This window comes from Nicotiana tabacum, chromosome 11 (genome assembly GCF_000715075.1).
Source record: "Nicotiana tabacum cultivar K326 chromosome 11, ASM71507v2, whole genome shotgun sequence".
NCBI lineage: Eukaryota > Viridiplantae > Streptophyta > Magnoliopsida > Solanales > Solanaceae > Nicotiana > Nicotiana tabacum.
In genome coordinates, this window is record NC_134090.1 from 16276423 (window position 1) to 16295488 (window position 19066).

At 38.9% G+C, this 19066-nt stretch overlaps 1 long non-coding RNA gene and 1 pseudogene across 2 annotated transcripts; both read right to left on the reverse strand.

Moving 5' to 3' along the window:
• Window positions 1–2853: 2853 nt before the first annotated feature.
• On the reverse strand, window positions 2854–4015 carry LOC107827666 (putative 5-epi-aristolochene synthase 4; annotated as a pseudogene).
• An 8581-nt stretch (window positions 4016–12596) lies between these two features.
• Window positions 12597–18761, reverse strand: LOC142161726 (uncharacterized). 2 transcript variants are annotated; one of them, XR_012696429.1, is made up of 4 exons: window positions 15949–18761; window positions 15546–15806; window positions 15289–15455; window positions 12597–12864 (listed from the first exon to the last, which is right to left on the reverse strand). It is a non-coding gene; the product is annotated as an uncharacterized LOC142161726 (long non-coding RNA). The 2 variants fall into 2 exon arrangements; XR_012696428.1 differs by having other exon boundaries at window positions 15546–18756.
• Between the last annotated feature and the right edge of the window lie 305 nt (window positions 18762–19066).

Consider the following 19066-nt stretch of genomic DNA (forward strand, 5'->3'; position numbering starts at 1 on the left):
CTAGGGTTAATCATGCTCGGGGGTGGATTATGTTATATTTGCGTTTGTAGAATTTTGTGACATTCTTCTTAATACCTTACTTGACTCTTAGATACTAAGGACATAATATTAAATGATAGATATCAAGACTTAGTTTGTTATAACTTGATCAAACTTGATGGAAATTGTAAGAATGCATTGTTATGTCTAATTCGGCCATCTCTATGCGAAATTATTATTACATTACTACAATTGATATTCTTGAAATTCTAGACTCTATACTTGTATTGTGTATCATTTATGAGATTCGTGGAAATATTGAACAATACGGTTCTTGAGGGTTGTCAAACGATTGTTGATTTGAAAAGTTGTGATTGGGAATTGTCTGGATTGTCCGTTAAAACACTCGCCTTGATGTCAGTTATGCTTCCTGCCTTGTTTGTTACTATTATATATATGCTTGGTAAGGAAGAGTGTAAAGCACGAAGGATGATGATGTTCCATTATTTATACATTATCATATGAGGGAGAGTGTAAACCACGAAGGGTGATGTCGTACCACATTATTGGGAGTTAAAGCACGAAGGGTGATGTCGTACCATATTATTGAGAGTAAAAGCACGAAGGGTGATGTCATGCCATATTATTGAGAGTAAAGGCACGAAGGGTGATGCCATTCCATATCATTTGAGAGTAAAAGCACGAAGGGTGATGTCGTGCCATTTCATTTATATTGTTATGCTTTTATATTATCGTGAGATCATGGCACGAAGGGTGTTTCCGTGCAGGTGAGGACAAGGGATATGCATTATGATGTGATATTTGTTTCTCGTGTATACGTTCACGCCCTTAACTTAAGTTGTTATTGTTGTATTAACATATTTTTTGTGACTTGTTGTTATTCTCCTGTACTTGACCTTTATCTCAATTGTTATTGCACTGTCGATGTCTGTCACTTGCTTAACTTGTAAATACCATGCCCATTTCCTACTCTTATAATTATACTCATCTTGTATCTAATCTGTTGTAGGGGTGTGGATTCGAATCGGTTTATCGATAAATCGAATCGATTATTTGTTATCGGTTTATCAATTTATCGATTTTGATTTTGTCCTTTTCGGTTATCGGTTTACTGATAAACCGATAAGATATACTAAAAAGAAAAAAAAATTTTACCCTTATTCTATAATACCCTTTCCTTTATCTACCACATTTAAGGAATGATCATATTTAAAGCTCAAGGGAATGAAGTTCAAATTAATGGAAAACAGAATTAGCCGTGATGTTGTATTTTGTTTTATTTTTTTATGCCGTTGGACTGTTGGTGGCATACATTTGATCCCTTACTTTAGTTTTGTTGCATGTGCTTATTGACACAATTTTTATGTTATAAACGGTGTTCATCTTATTTAGCCTCTTTTTGTCCATATTAGTTAGGCGTGTTTATTGCGATATACTTTCCGTGGAATCCCACAAATTTTCTTATTGGTGTAATCGATAACCGAATCGATAAACCCCAAAAATCGATAAATCAAAATCGAAAAAATTGAAATCTTATTGAAACGATAACGATAAGCATATGTACAAATCGATAATCGATAAATAATTATCGATAAGGGTCAAAATCGAATCGATAAATCGAATGCACACACCTATTCGGTTGCACTTTAGTATAAGCCTTCCACCATACTAGCCAATCATGCCCTTACTTGTTAACTTGTAAAAGTCATGTGTTTCCTTATTAATTTTTATATTTGTACTTACTCCTCCAATATGCTAGTTAATTGAAGTTGATATTCTTTGTCTTGCGATTGTTGATATTACTCACGTCTTTTCTGCTTAGTCCTTTACTGTGACCTACATGTGTATCCTTGTCCTCTGTTGTTACTTGCATATTCCTACTTTGTAATTCCTATTATTGTGTTCCTGTTATATGGTTGGTTCTGTTATACATTCATTTGGAAAGATGAGTTGAACGCACGAAGGGTGTTGCCGTGCTAATTGAATTGTTACATAAATTTATTGATACATGGTGAGGAGGAGATAAAAGCATGATGGGTGTTACCGTGCCATGTGATTTGACATTATGACATTTTGGGCATACATCTCATACCAGTAAATACCGTAAAGATTCTCCTGTGGTTCCTTTTAGAAATTATTAATTGTCTCGCCGGGTTGTTTATGATACGTTTATCTGTTATGTTTCGAACTGCTTTTACTATTAATTTAATGTACTGGTTATATCAATAATAATCTTTTAACTAAAAGCCTTATCACTACTTCGGCGAGGTTAGACAAGATACTTACCAGTACATGGGGTCGGTTGTACTGATACTGTACTTTTGCACATCCCGTGCAGATTTTGGAGCAGAGCTACTGGTGATGTCGGGTGCTGGTTCAGAAGATGTTCGTGTGTTTGGATATAGCTACCACTTGTCCTTGGTAGTTTAGATTATTGCTAATCTGTTTATGTAACCTTCAAACAGAATATGTATCTATTTGTATCAGTTTTGAAATTTCAAATCTTAGAAATTTGTGATTCGTACTACCAGGTCTTGGTAAACTTGTAAAGGTTCAGTAGCTATTCTCTTTTCTTATTATCTCAGTCGTATTGTGTTTTTCATGTTAGTTAGCTTAATGTCATATAACAAGATTTCTCAACAATGAAAGTGGATTCATAACGTACGCTTGAAGATGATTTCTTACAGGAATCTTAATTAAGGAGATCCTAGTTAGGAGGTGCACTGCACAACCGCAAAACAGCTTCCTAAATAACTTAATTATACAATAGAATTAAAATAAAACATACAGTACATAACTATTTTCTCAACAAAGAAGAATGAAGTTTCCTTATGATGAGCAACAATTGGCAGCTCAAATTTTGATGGAGTCCACAAGTAAGCCAATAATGTGAGGTTTTAAGACTTTATCCGGATGAGTATATCCATCTAGATTGTTTATATATATAACCTCAACAATACGAACAAGATTGAGTTGCAATTTGTCTTGTACTTTTCTCAACCTGAAAGGCAGGCATATTAGGGTTTAGCTTTTATATTGCCTCAATTAATATCGCAACACTTATAGTTTGTCCACATATCATATAATGATATAATATCATGACATATAACTCGTACCTCGTATGATGTTGTGTCATCAATAACTCGGCATATAATCACACTAGCTTCAAGAATTTTAGGGTTCTTTGACAACCACTCAAAATCCTGCTCCGTAGCAGACTTCATACCCAAATATGATATTGTCGCAAGGTAGTAATATGTAGTAGTTTCCATTGCATTGCTTAGGTATTAAGAAACAGGTGGCATATATCCTTCAATAAATCATGTTGACTCGACATTATAATTTCTTACTACTTTCTTCATCTGTGAATACCAAACATAGATTTATTCAAGTGTTAGAAAATTATAATTTAACTGTATCAAGTTTGTGATCACTAAAAAATGTACATAAGGTAAAACAGAGTGGCAAATGGATTAATTTAAAGAAAAAATGTATTTCTATAGTTAAATTGCTCAAACATACTCTTTCTATTGCATGCCATACAATATGAGATCTTCCAGCACTAGATAATTCCTTTTTATAATCATTATACATATCTAGAATAGCTTTATAACTGAGTTTCATGTAATCAAGAAGCCGATCAATTTCGTTGATATCCCATCTGCAGGATGAAAAAATTAAGGTGAATTTATGCATTTTGAAAGAGCACAACTATAATCAGTAGAAGTTCATCTTACTCTTTTCACGATGAGATTCACTGCCAAGAAATATCTCAATAAGTGAATTGATGAAGCTTATACCTTTATATGGCATCTGTGTATGCCTCAAGTTCCTTAACTGTACCATAAGCATCAAAGGTGTCATCTACAATCGAAATCATTGATATGGTCTTAACCATCATGACGCGAGCTCGAGAGTATTGAAACTCAAAATAAACTCCTAATGCCCAAAAGTAGCATTCAACTACTTGATCTCTAGCATATGGAAGTGTTGCAACGAAATATAAAACTTTCCATCACCTGCAGTATAACAAATTAACATCAGTACTTGAGAAATGAACAGTCAAAGAGGGCTCATCATTTTTATATGTCGCACCTTGATACTTCGGCAAGTTCTTATTTGTGCAACATTTGGAGAAAATTGAAATTCAATTTGGCAAATTGAAGTAACACATCACTCTTTGATTCGTCATTCTCATATGTTAATGAGATGAAGAATCGGGTCTCGACTCTAGGAATGCCCTTGGGCAAACTTTGCTCTAGGGCATGTGTCACTTGCTCCTTAAGTGGAGAATTCAAATTTGGAGCTGCAAATTCAAGATAGATTGTCACGATCCGGAATTTCTACCATCGGGACCGTGATGCGCCTAACATGACACTTGCTAGGCAATCCAACGTTAGAGTATTATTAACCAACTTCCTTTATGTTTCAATGATTAAGAGTAAACAAACTAAAATAAGTAGAAATAATTGCGGAAGTAAGTCAATAGCCTCTTTGTTTATATACTATTACCAAAACCGTTGTTATTACTACCTGGAATCCAGTGTCACAATTCACAAACACACTATAATTTTCTACAAACATCAGTCAGAATGAAATTACAATCGTTTTGAAAATAAAGAAAACAGTAATACAAAGATGTGGAATGGGACGGCAGGGCCTGCGGACGCCAGCAGGACTACCTTGGGTCTTCAAACTATGTAATCTGAAGCCAACCTCTCAATCAGCCACTACCTTCTCTGAATTCTGCACAAAAAGTGCAGAGTGCAATATCAGTACAACCGATCTCATGTACTGGTATGTGCTGAGCCTAACCTCGACGAGGTAGTGACGAGGCTACGATGGGGCAATTACAATATAACCTGCATACAATGTATAATAAAAGCAGAAAGAAGGACAGGACAAAATAAAAGCAGTAACTTGCAAGGAATGAATATAGAACTCAAATGCCTTATCAGTATCTAGCTATAACCAATCATTAAGGGAAAAGCAAAGCTAAAGAATAACTTACACAGTAGAAGAAAGACATATAAATACTTAAACTGATGCGGCGTGCTTCTCGATCATACCATATATCAATATCAATATAAATATTCACCCTTATTACTCCATATCAATCCACCCTTATTCCTTCTGTTGCGGCGTGCAACCCGATCCTACTGTACAATAGCATTTCACCTTATTCCTCCTCAATATATCACCCTTATTCCTCCTTTTACACGTGCGCAACCCGATCCCACCATATAATAGTATTTCACCCTTGTTCATCCTCAATATATCTCCTTTATTCCATATGTTGCGGCTCACAACCCGATCCCACCATATCGGCATCAATTACTTAATAAATTCAAAAATTTCACAATTTAACTCAAAACTCTTCACAATATTTAAACTTCAAACTAAAGAAAATGGAAAGCTTGTACATTATGAAACTTCACTTAAATAATACTACTCAGCGAAACCAATCCAAAATATACCATAAAACACCGATAAACCAGCTTAAGCCAATAATACGAGACAATGAAACTACGGGGTAGCTAATACCTTCAACAATGAAAAACAATGTCTGACAAGTGGCAATTAAGCATGGAAATACTAGTAAAGCATGTAGCAGTTAAGGTAGGAACCCAATATAATAAGAATGGGAAGAAAACAGGAAAACCAGATAAATTGGCAGCGGATAGGTACTCGTCACCTCACCTATATCCCACGCACATGGATTTTCACATAGCAATTAAGTCAAGGATTCCTAATCCCTCGAGTCAAAGTTAGACACAACACTTACCTCGCTCCAACGGCCAACTCAAAGATCAATCACCGCTTTTCCCTTCACACAAGCCTCCGGACCAATAGAATCTACCAAATTACCAACCAAACAATTCAATCTAAGCCTTAGGAACTACCCACGATTGCAAGAAATTCAATTTAGGTCATTTTTGAAAAAGTCAACACCCAAGCCCGCTTGGTCCAAACCCAAAATTCAGACCAAAATCCGATTATTCATTTACCCCCGAGCCCGAATATATAATTAGTTTTGGAATTCGACCTCAATTTGAGGTCTAAATCTCCAGCTTCTACCCAAAAATCCCCAATTTCACCATGAAAATCTTGGATTCTAGGTTGAAATTTTGTAAAAAGAGGTGAAAGATTGAAAGAAACTAGTTAAGAATCACGTACTTATGACTTGGGGAAGAAAAAGTCTTTGGAAAATCGCCTCTTGCGTTTTAGGTTTTGAAAAATTGAAGAATGAATGAAAAATCCCATTTTCCAACTATTTGTTCAGTTGCAGGTATCGCATTTGTGATATGGGGTTCGCAAATGCGACCCTCGCAAATGCGAACTTCTCTTAGCAAATGCAAAGATTTACCTAGGCCTTCTATTGTCGCAAATGCGACCCTTGGTTCGCAAATGCGAACTGCCAGGATCGTAATTGCGATCAAAGCTTCGCAATTGCGAAGCTGTCCCTCCCTGCCCATTGCTCGCAAATGCAAAGTTGTAGACCTGAAGCATACCAGCAAAAATTTCCTAAGTTCAAATCACTCCGTAGCCTACGCGAAACTCACCCAAGCCCTCGGGACTCCAAACCAAACATGCACTCAAGACTTAAAACCTCATACAAACTTGCTCGTGCGATTAAATCACCAAAATAACACTTAAAACTATGAATTTAGCACCAAATCACATGAAATTCTTAAGAACACTTCGAAATTCCTACTTTCACAATCGGACGTCCGAATCACGTCAAATCAGTTCCATTTCTCACAAAACACAGATAAGGTATAAATATTAGTTGGACTTGTATCGAGCTCCGAAACAAAAATACGGGCCCAATACAAATAAGATCAAATATTAAACCAAATTCTTAAAACCATTTAATTTTTAGTGTTTCAATTTTCATCAAATATTCATATCTCGAGCTAGGGACTTCGGAATTCGGTTCCGGGCATATGCCCAGGTCCCATATTTCGATACAGACCCACCGGGGTGGTCAAAACACGAGTCTGTGTCTATTTACTCAAAACGTTGACCGAAGTCAACTAAATCAATTTTAAAGGCAAAAATTATTATTTTTATCAACTTTCAACATAAAAGCTTTCCGAAAATACGCCCGGACTGCGCACTCAAATCGACGAGGAATAAAATAAGGTTTTGAAGGCCTCGAAATACGGAATCGAGTTCTAAAACATAAGATGACCTTTTGGGTCATCATGTTCTCCACCTCTAAAATAATCGTTTGTCCTCGAACGGACATGGAAAAGTACCTGAGCTGGTGAAAAGGTGGGGATATCTGCTCCTCATATCAGACTCGGACTCCCAGGTAGCTGCCTCAACAGGCTGACCTCTCTACTGCACTCGAACTAAAGGATAACTCTTCGATCTCAACTAACTAACCTGCCGGTCTAGAATAGCTACCGGCTCCTCCTCGTAGGTCAAATCCTTGTCCAACTAGACAATGCTGAAATCTAACACATGGGATGGATCTCCGTGATACTTTCTAAGGATGGACACATAGAATACTGGATGTACCGCTGATAAGCCTGGTGGCAATGCAAGTCTGTAGGCCACCTCTCCCACTCGCTCAAGGATCTCAAAAGGCCCGATATACCTAGGGCTTAGCTTGCCCTTCTTTCCAAACCTCATTACACCCTTCATGGGTGATACCCGAAACAACACTCTCTCTCCGACCATGAATACCATATCACGGACCTTACAGTCGGCATAACTCTTTTTCCTGGTCTGAGCTGTACGAAGTCTATCCTGAATGATCTTAACCTTAACCAAGGCATCTTATACCAAATATGTACCAAATAACGGTGCCTCCCCCAGCTCAAACCATCCGACCGGTGATAGATACCGTCTACCATATAATGCCTCATAGGGAGCAATCTTGATGCTCGACTGATAGCTGTTATTGTAGGAAAACTCTACTAATGGCAAGAACTGATCCTAAGAACCTCCAAATTCAATAACACAGGCGCGGAGCATATCCTCCAGGATCTGAATAGTACACTCGGACTGTCCGTCCATCTGAGGATGAAATGTTGTGCTTAACTCGACCCGCGTACCTAACTCATAATGTACTGCCCTCCAAAAGTGCGAGGTAAACTATGTACCTCGATCAGAAATGATAGACACGGGCACACCGTAAAGCCGAACGATCTCACGGATATAAATCTCTGCCAACCGCTCCGAAGAATAGGAAATTGTCACAGGAATTAAATGCGCTGACTTGGTCAGTCTATCCACAATAACTCAAACTGCATCGAACTTCCTCTGAGTCCAACAACGAAATCCATAGTGATACGCTCCCACTTCCACTTAGGAATCTCTATCTTCTGAAGCAAACCACCTGGTCTTTGATGCTCGTACTTTACTTGATGATAATTTAGACACCGAGCTACATATGCAATAATAGTCTTCTTCATCCTCCTCCAACAATAATGCTACCACAAATCCTGATACATCTTAGAAGCACCCAGATGGATAGAGTACTGGGAACTATGTGCCTTCTCTAGAATCAACTCATAAAGCCCATCCACATTAGGCACACAAACACGACCATGCATCCTTAAAAATCCATCATCTCTAAATGTAACCAGCTTGGAACCACCGTGCCGCACTGTGTCCCTAAGGACAAGCAAATGAGGATCATCATACTGCCGATCTCTGATATTCTCAAATAATGAAGATCGAGCGACTGTGCAAGCTAAAACACGACTGGCTCATAAACATCCAACCTCATGAACTGATTGGCTAAGTCCTAAACATCTAATGCAAGTGGTCTCTCACCGACTGGAATGCATGCAAGGCTGCCCATACTAGCGGACTTCCTACTCAAAGCATCGGTCACCACATTGGCCTTCCCGGGTGATACAAGATGGTGATATAATTGTTTTTCAATAGCTCCAACCACCTCATCTGCCTCAAATTGAGCTTCTTTTGCTTGAACAAATACTACAAACTCTTATGATTCGTGAACACCTCACACGACACGCCATATTCATAGTGCCTCCAAATCTTCAGCATGTGAACAATGGCTGCTAGCTCCAAGTCATGAACAGGATAATTCTTCACGTGAATCTTTAGCTGCCGTGAAGCATATGCAATTACCTTGCCACACTACATCAATACTGCACCAAGTCCACTTTGAGATGCGTCATAATATATTATGAAAGGCCCTGAACTTGTGGGCAATACCAACACCAGCGTCGTAGTCAAAGTAGTCTAGAGCTTCCGAAAGCTCGTCTCACACTCATCCAACCATATGAACGGGGCACCCTTCTGGGTCAACCTGGTCATTGGGGATGCTATAGATGAGAATCCCCCTTCCCCACAAAGCGACGGTAATAACCTGCCAAACCCATGAATCTACGGATCTCCGTGGCCGAAGTAGGTCTAGCCCAATTCTAAACGGCCTCAATCTTCTTAAGATCCACTTTAATACCCTATACTATTACAATGTGACCCAAGAAAGCAACTGAACATGACCAAAACTCGCTTTTTGAAAACTTAGCATATAACTAGATGTCTCTTAGAGTTAAAAGAATGGTCTGAAGGTGCTACTCATGCTCCTCTTAGCTACGGGAGTCCATAAATGCTGCTGGGGTATTTGTCAAGTCAAATGACATCACCAAGTACTCATAATATCCATATCGAGTCCGAAAAGCTTTCTTAGGGACATCCGATACCGTAATCCTCAACTGATGGTATCCAGACCTCAGATAGATCTTCGAAAACACTTAGGCACTCTAAAGCTGATTGAATAAGTCATCAATCATCGACAATGGATAGTTACTCTTAATGGTGACTTTGTTCAACTACCGATAGTCTATGCACATCATCATCTTGATTGTGACTTTGTTCAACTACTGATAGTCTATGCACTTCCTGATCGATCCATCCTTCTTCTTTACAAACAACACCGGCGCACCCCAGGGCGAGACACTAGGTCTAATAAAGCCCTTATCAAGCATATATTGCAACTGCTCCTTCAATTCTTTCAACTCTGGCGGGGCCATATGGTATGGCAGAATGGAAATGGGCTAAGTGCCTGGAGCCAAATCAATGCAAAAGTCAATATCCCTGTCGAGTGGCATCCTTGGTAGGTCTGCAGGAAATACCTCTGGAAACTCCCGAACAACTGGTACAGAATCCATTGAGGGAACCTCCGCACTAGAATCATGAACATAAGCCAAATAAGCCAAACACCCCTTCTCGACCATACGCGGAGCCTTCATATAAGAGATAAGCCTGTTGGTAAAATCACCAAGGTTCCCTCTCAAATCTAATTGAGGCAACCCTAGCAAGGCTAAGGTCACGATCTTAGCGTGACAGTCCAATATAGCATGATAAGGTGACAGCCAATCCATCCCCAGAATGACATCAAAATCGACCATATCGAGAAGTAGAAGATCTACGCTAATCTCAAGACCCCCAATAATAACCACACACAAGTGATAGACATGATCTACAACAATAGAATCCCCCACCGATGTAGACACATACGCGGGAGAACTCAAAGAATCACGAGGCACAACCAAATATGAAGCAAAGTAAGATAACACATAGGAGTATGTACACCCTGGATAAAATAGAACGGACGCATCTCTACTGCAAACTGAAACACTACCTCTGATAATAGCATCAGATGACTCAACCTCAGGCCTGGATGGGAAAGCATAATATCAGGGCTGGGCCCTACCACTCTGAACCATATCCCTAGGACGGCCTCCTACTGGCTGGCCTCCATCTCTAGTGGCCTGACCTCCACCTCTAGCGGCCTGACCTCTACCTCTGGATCCTTAACCCCTACCTCTAGCTGGATGAGTAAGCGGTGGTATGCCCGGTGCCAAAAATCTTGGCACGAGTACCCTAATGTTGTGGCAAAACGCCCACTAATCTTGGATTGGTCAACCAAATATGCCCATAATTACCACACTCAAAACAACCATCCTAATACTGTGGCTGTGGAAACAGAGACTGACCCGGACGAGCATACTGATCGTGATAATAACTCTAAAGAGAAAGTGCATAAGAAATGGTGGTGCACTAAAAGGTTGCTGACCCGAAGAAGGTGCATTAGGACCACAACTCCCTGAAGCTCCACATGATGTCTGAGGTACTGAATAAAATGGCTTGGGAGGATAGACCCTACCAAAAGTACCTCGACCTCCAAATTAGGCCCCACTGAATCCATCGGAGTGACGCGGCCTCTTGTCAGACCCCTGACCACTCCCCTAAGCTAGAACCATCTCAACTCGTCTGGCAACATTGGCTGCATCCTGAAAAGAAATCTCACTCCCAGTATCCTTATCCATCTACAATCTGATAGGCTGAGCAAGTTGCTCAATAAACCTCCTCACCCTCTCTCTCTCGGTAGGAAGTATAAGAAGAGCATGATGGGCCAAATCAATAAAGTGGGTCTTGTACTGAGTGACGAACATACTGCCCTGCTGGAGACGCTCGAACTGGCTCCTATAGTCCTCTCTCAGTGTAACAGGAAGGAACTTCTCAAGAAATATCTGAGAGAACTGGTCCCAAGTCAAAGCAGGCGACCCATCTGGTCTATCAACACAAAATCATTCCACCATCTCTTGGCGGACCCTATTATCTGGAACGCAACAAAATTGACCCCATTGGTCTCCACTATCCCCATGTTCCGCAACACCTCATGGCAGCGGTCAAGATAATCTTGTGGGTCATCAAAAGTTGCCCCATTGTAATGAACTTGAAAGAGCTTGGTGAACTTTTCCAATCTCAACAAAGCCTTAGAAGAAATAGCTGATCCGTCACTGGTATGTGCTGCAACACCCGACGGAATTGCCCTAACTGGCTGAGCTGCTGGAGTCTGAAACTGGGGAGCCATCAACTCCGGAGTGTGAGTAGCGGGAGTCTGAACTCCTCCCCCAACCCGAGAGACGACTGGTGCTACAAGAAATCTGCTAGTCTGAGCAACACTCTCCATAAGGCCCACTAGAGGGACCAAAGCATCCTGAAGTACCAGGGTAGCGATGAACCCCTCTGGAGCCCGAGTTGGTCCTGCTGGAACAGTCTGGGCTAGAACCTCATCATCAAACTCCACCTGAGGCTCCGCTACTGGTGCTATTTCTCGAGCTCTAGGCTGAACCCTGCCTCTGCCCTGGCCTCTAGCATGTTCTCAGCCTCGTCCTCTACCCCTCGTAGGAGCTTCCGCTGGGGGCTCTGGGTGATGCTCATCTGATGAAGGGGTACATGTTCTCGCCATCTACGAAGGAACAAGAGTATATAGTTCAATTAGTATTGAGAGATCAAATCGCACGATATAGATAATAGAAGTGAAATTGTTTCTATACTTTGTAGCCTCTGGGGATAAGCACAGGCATCTCCGTACTGATCCCTCAGACTTTACTAAGCTTGTTCGTGAATTGTGAGACCTAGGCAACCTAGTGCTCTGATACCAACTTGTCACGATCTGGATTTTCCACCATCGGGACAGTGATGGTGCCTAACATCACACATTCTAGGCAAGCCAACGTTAGAGTATTATTAACCAATTTCCTTTAAATTTCAATGATTAAGAGTAAAATAACTAAAACAAGTAGAAATAATTGCGGAAGTTAGTATACAACCTCTTTGTTTTTATACTATTACCAAAACGGTTGCTATTACTACCCAGAATCCGGTGCCACAATTCACGAACACATTATGATTTTCTACAAACATCAATCTGAAAGAAATTACAACCGTTTTGGAAATAAAGAAAACAATAATATAGAGATGTGGAAGGGGACACCAAGTCCTGCGGACGCCTGCAGGACTACCTCGGGCCTCCAAACTATGTAACATGAAGCCAACCTCTCAATCAGCCACTACCTTCTCCAAAATCTGCACAAAAAGTGCAAAGTACAGTATCAGTACAACTGCCCCATGTACTTGTAAGTGCCAAGCATAACCTCAACGAGGTAGTGACGATACTACGGCGGGACAATTACAATATAACTTGCATACAATGTATAATAAAAGCCGAAAAAAGGACAGGACAAAATAAAGCAGTAACTTGCAAGAAATGAATATAGAACTCAAGTGTCTTATCAGTATCCACCTATAACCAATCCTTAAGTGAAAAGCAAAGTTGCAGAATAACTTACACTGTAGAAGAAAGATACATAAACACTTAAACTGATGCGACGCGCATCCCTATCCACCATATATAAATATCAATATAAATATTCACATGTATTACTCCATATCAATCCACCCTTATTCATCCTATTGTGGCGTGCAACCCGATCTCACCGTACAATAGCATTTCACCCTTATTCCTCCTCAATATATCACCCTTATTCCTCCTCAATATATCACCCGTATTCCTCCTGTTGCGGCGCACAATTCAATCCCATCATATCAACATCAATTACTCAATAAATAAATAAATTTCACAATTTAACTCAAAACTCTTCATAATATTTATACCTCAAACCAAATAAAACGGAAAGCTTGTACATTTTAAAACTTCACTCAAATAATACTACTCAGCGAAACCAATCCAAACTGTACCATAAAATACCGATCAACCAGCTCAAGCCAATAATATTAGACAATAAGACTACAGGGTAGCTAATACCTTCAACAATGAAAAACAATGTCTGACAAGTGGCAATTAAGCATGAAAATACTAGTAAAGCATGTAGCAGTTAAGACAGGAAAACAATATAGTAAGAACGGGAAGAAAACAGGCAAAATAGATAAATTGGCGGCACATAGGTACTCATCACCTCACCGATACACTACTCACATGGATTTTCACATAGCAATTAAGTCAAGGATTCCTAATCCCTCGAGTCAAAGTTAGACACAGCACTTACTTCGCTCTAACAGCCAACTCAAAGCTCAATCACCGTTTTTCCCTTTGCATAAGCATCCGGACCAATAGAATCTAGAAAATTACCAACCAAACAATTCAATCTAAGCGTTAGGAACTACCCACGATTGCAAGGAATTCTATTTAGGCCATTTTTGAAAAAGTCAACACCCGGGCTCGCTTGGTCCAAACCCGAAATTCGGACCAAAATCCAATTACTCGTTCACCCCCGAGTCTTGATATATAATTGATTTTGGAATCTAACCTCAATTTGAGGTCTAAATCCCCAAATTTTGAAATCCCTAGCTTCTACCCAAAAATCATCAATTTTACCATGAAAATCTTAGATTCTAGGTTGAAATCATGTAAAAAGATGTGAAAGATTGAAAGAAACTAGTTAAGAATCACTTATGATTTGGGGAAGGAAAAGTGTTTCGAAAATTGCCCCATGCATTTTAGGTTTTAAAAAATTGAAGAATGAATAAAAAATCCCGTTTTCCAACTATTTGTTCAGCTGCAGTAATCGCATTTGCGATATGGGGTTCGCAAATGCGAACTTCTCTTTGCAAATGCGAAGATTTACCTGGGCCTGTTATTGTCGCAAATGCGACCCCTGATCGTAATTGTGATCAAAGCTTCGCAATTGCGAAGCTGTCCCTCCCTGCACATTGCTCGCAAATGGGATGCATTCTTCGCAAATACCAAGCTTGCATTTGCGAGCCAGACCTCGCAAATGCAAAGTCTGCAGACTTGAAGCATACTAGCAAAAATATTCTAAGTTCAAATCACTCCGTAGCCCACCCCAAACTCACCCGAGCCCTCGGGGCTCTAAACCAAACATGCACACAAGTCTTAAAACATCATACGAACTTGCTCGTGCGATTAAATCGCCAAAATAAACCCTACAACTATGAATTTAGCACCAAATCACATGAAATTCTTAAGAACTCTTTGAAATTCCTATTTTCACAACCGGACGTCCGAATCACATCAAATCAATTTTATTTCTCATCAAATTTACAAGATAAGGTATAAATATTATTTTGGACCTGTATCGGGCTCTAGAACCAAAATACAGGCCCGATACCAACAAGATTAAATATTAAACCAAATTCTTAAAACCATTTCATTTTTAGTCTTTCAATTTTCATCAAAAATTCATATCTCGAGCTAGGAATCTCGAAATTCGATTCCGGGCATACGCCCATGTCCCATATTTTGATACGGACCCACGGGACTGTCAAAATACGAGTCCGGATCTGTTTACTTAAAACATTGACCGAAGTCAACTTAATCAATTTTTAAAGGCAAAAATTATTATTTTTATCAACTTTCAACATAAAAGCTTTCCGGAAACACGTTTGGAATGCGCACGCAAATCGAGGAGGAATAAAATGAGGTTTTGAAGGCCTCGGAACACGAAATCAAGTTCTAAAACATAAGATTACCTTTTGGATCATCACATGGATAGTGCAGAAAGCAAGTATGTCTTCTAAGATATCAGCAGCATGAGTCTTTACATGTGAAGCTTCATACAAGTTCAATAATCCTAAGACATCACTAACAAGAGACTCTTTGAATTTGCCATTTTCATCTTGGAATTTGCTGAAAATTTCTGGTTTTCAAATAAGAATACACAATATTAACCTTCTAGTAAATGATAATAATTTTAACAACATTAAGGCATGCTTTATGATGAGCTTACGATGAGAGATGTTGAAACCATGTTGCCTGAGCAATCGAAATTGAAGTGCAGAAGTGCACAAATCTTTGCAGTTTGAATTTTAGTTATAAATTTGATCCAATATATCTCATCACTTTCTTTCTCAAAGTGGTAGGATATGCTAAGGCGTTCAATAATGTCAATCAAATTAAACATATCAGCCAACTTTCTTCCAGTTGCTAACAACATACTCCTCATTTGTTCCTTCAATGGTTCACTCTCTTGAGCATACTTTTCTCCAATCTATTTATAATGTATTTAAAAAAAATTAAAAATTTGCAAAATTATAGTTGTTAATAAACATAAAGAAGAAAATAGTCGTGCTTCCAAGAAGAAACTATGTATACAGAAAGTAATAAATTATATGAAGAAATTAAGTAATTACCTGATTGTCAATGGAGAATGAAAGGTACTGATCACCTCAGAAGCTTATTTTTCCATAAATTTCAAGCTTATTTTTGTACGGACTAATAAAAAAATGATGTCATACAAATTGGAGTCTTAGTCTTAAACCATATGAAAAAGCAAATATAAATGGAGTAAATTGAGCAAGGAAACAAATCAAGAATCTATAGTTTTCTCATTCTCTTTTTGGTTTGAAGCATCTATCTGACCAGTCATTTCGGATGTTGCTCCAAAAAAAAAAAGAAAAAAAAAACTCAAAAGAGCAAGTAATGACTCTTAAGTAGACAACCGTCCAGCTCGCCAGCAAGAGCTCCAAACCCAAAGGAACAATGAGCAAAAGTACGTCGTATCTAAAGACTAATGTTGCAAACACCTAAAGAAAATGCAAGAAGAGGAAAGAAAAATAATTTGACTAATAAAGATTTAGAATATAATGAAGTTGGGGAAAGTTATGGAAGAAGAGAGGAGAGGCTGCAACAAGAATGGAAAATAAGAAAGAGATGTATGTTTTTGGGTTTTGTACTGAGGGATAATTTCGGGATTAAGAAAACATATAAGAGATAAGAATATAATATTCTTGGCCAAAACAATATGGCTTTTAAGCCAACTTAGAAAAAGTTGATTTACCCAACTTGTTGGTTTTGGCATTTAGCAGATTTTAATTTTTTTAAGCCCTTTTTTTCATTGTCAAACACTTTCAAAACGTAAAAAGTGATTAAAAGCTGGTTAAGCCCACGCAAACATGCTCTTAATCTTTTTAACATAAACAACTTGATCACATCGATGTGATGTTAAAATAATATTTTATCTGATCAAAATTAGTAGCTAATAATTTCCCAGTTGCATATATCCCAGTAATTATTATAACCATAATTACGAAAAAAGTAGACGTTGGTACGCGCCCCACGCGCACGCAACACTAAAGTTCTCAAACCTCTTTCGATGAGTGCTCCGAGCACCGCCGGGCAGCTAGCGGCGAGTGGACAACATCTAAATGATCCTCCGAGCGGTGCGAACCTATCAGGCGACTCAAAATCTTCATACGCCAATACTCTTACTGGTCCGAGCCGGCAAACTCTGAGATTGCCTTGTCGCCCATTTGAACTCTACAAAGGCAAGCCTGCTGTTTTCTTCTCCCCACAGGAAGAAGAGGAGCTAGCTAAAAGTGTGTCGATTAAAGGTAATCGGAAAATTCTCTCATGGAAGACCATTAATTGAGGATATTCGCAGTGATTTCAATGCAAGATTTCCGATGAGAGGAGTTGTAAAATTAGGGCATTACGATGTTAAACATATATTCATCGATTTTGCAGAAGAAGAAGATTTCAAGGGGTTTTATTATTTCAGAGACAAAGTTACAATTTTTGGATTTCCTATGAGACTAATGCGGTGGACAAAAGATTTCAATCCAGAAGAAGAAACCACTCTAGTCCCAGCTTGGATTCATCTACCTGGCCTTAAATGGCACTACTACAACTGGGATGCTCTGAAGAGAATTACCTCTCGTTTAGGTGCCCTCCTAACTATCGACAAAGCTACATCGACTAAATCTAGGCCCAATTTTGCTAAAGTAAAGATAGAAATAGATTTAGCTGTGCAGAGACTGGATTCTGTTTGGGTGGGTACAAAGGATGAAAATGGTATTAAGGGTTGTGGTTTTTGGCAAGATGTGGAGTATGATTTTGTTCCTGAGTATTGTTTCTAATGTATGCATCAGGGCCACTCTGAGGATGTGTGCTACTCTCAGAATAATAAGAATTAGAATGCTAAGACTTATAAGAAGAATCAGTACAATAAGAGTTTTGAAGTGTCTAATGATAAGGAACAACCAAGAATTGAGAAAGGGAATGATGCAAAGCCTTATGAGCAAGGCAATAAAGGCTAAACATGCACAAGTTAATGCAAAGGTTGTTCCTAATAAGGAGGTTCTCATTCATAAAGAACTTGTCAATGAGAATGGGACACAACAGTTAGAAACTAAAAAACACATTGCCAGGAAAAAAACTACCAACAGACAAAAGATTCAAAATGGTCTTAAAGCTAAGAAGATGAAATGGATAGTGTAACGACCCGACCAGTCGTCTTGAGCATTTACACTTTGCACGGTCGTTTGAGGATATGAGTAGCTCCATATTATATATTATGACTTATGTGAATTGTTGATTTTGGTTTTCAGGCTATTCGAAATTTATTTGGAAGAATGATTCTTAGCTAGAAATTTTAAATTTGAAATATTTGACCATGTTTGACCAAGTTTAACTTTTTAGTATTTGGCCTCGGATTGGATTTCTCATGGTTCCGTTAGCTCCGTTAAATGATTTTGGACTTAGGAGCGCATCCGTAGTAGTGGAATTTGACTTGAAAATACAAAAGTTGAAATTTTGGAAAGTTTGACCGGAAGTGAACTTTTTGATATTGGGGTTGTATTCCGATTCAGAAATTTGAAGCGGGTCTGCAATGTCAAATGTAACTTGTGTGTGTAATTTGAGGTCTGTCACACCTCCTTTTTACTACCTACACCCCCGCGAAGAAGGGGGTAAAGGAGTTTTTCCAATTAAAGGACAATCGGAACGGGATTTGATTATTAATTATTCAGAGTCGCCACCTGGGAGATTAATGGTGTCCCAAGTCACCAGTTGAATCCCGAACCGAGGAAAAATATGACTCTGTTAACAATTTGTGAACTAGAAATACGAGTAAGGAATTCTGTTAACCCGGGAGAAGGTGTTAGGCATTCCCGGGTTCCGTGGTTCTAGCACGGTTGCTTAACTGTTGTATTTGATTTTATCTGATTTTAATACATGCTAGCTATATGCCTTTTATTTAATTTTGAACCGCTTTTATTATAATTATATTTTAGAAGAATTACGACGTCGTGAAAATGCGTTTCGAACCGCGTCGCAATCAATGCAGCCGTGGTTATCGACACATTTCGACTTCATCGAGATTTGAATTTGGGTCGCATCAATGCGCACCCGAGTTTAGAAAGTAATATTGTTAAACTAACGCGCCTAAAGCAACTACGAAGGTTCATGATTTTTCCTAAATTTTGAGATTATTGCGATGCCAAATTTATGAACAAAATATTATTGGAGCAA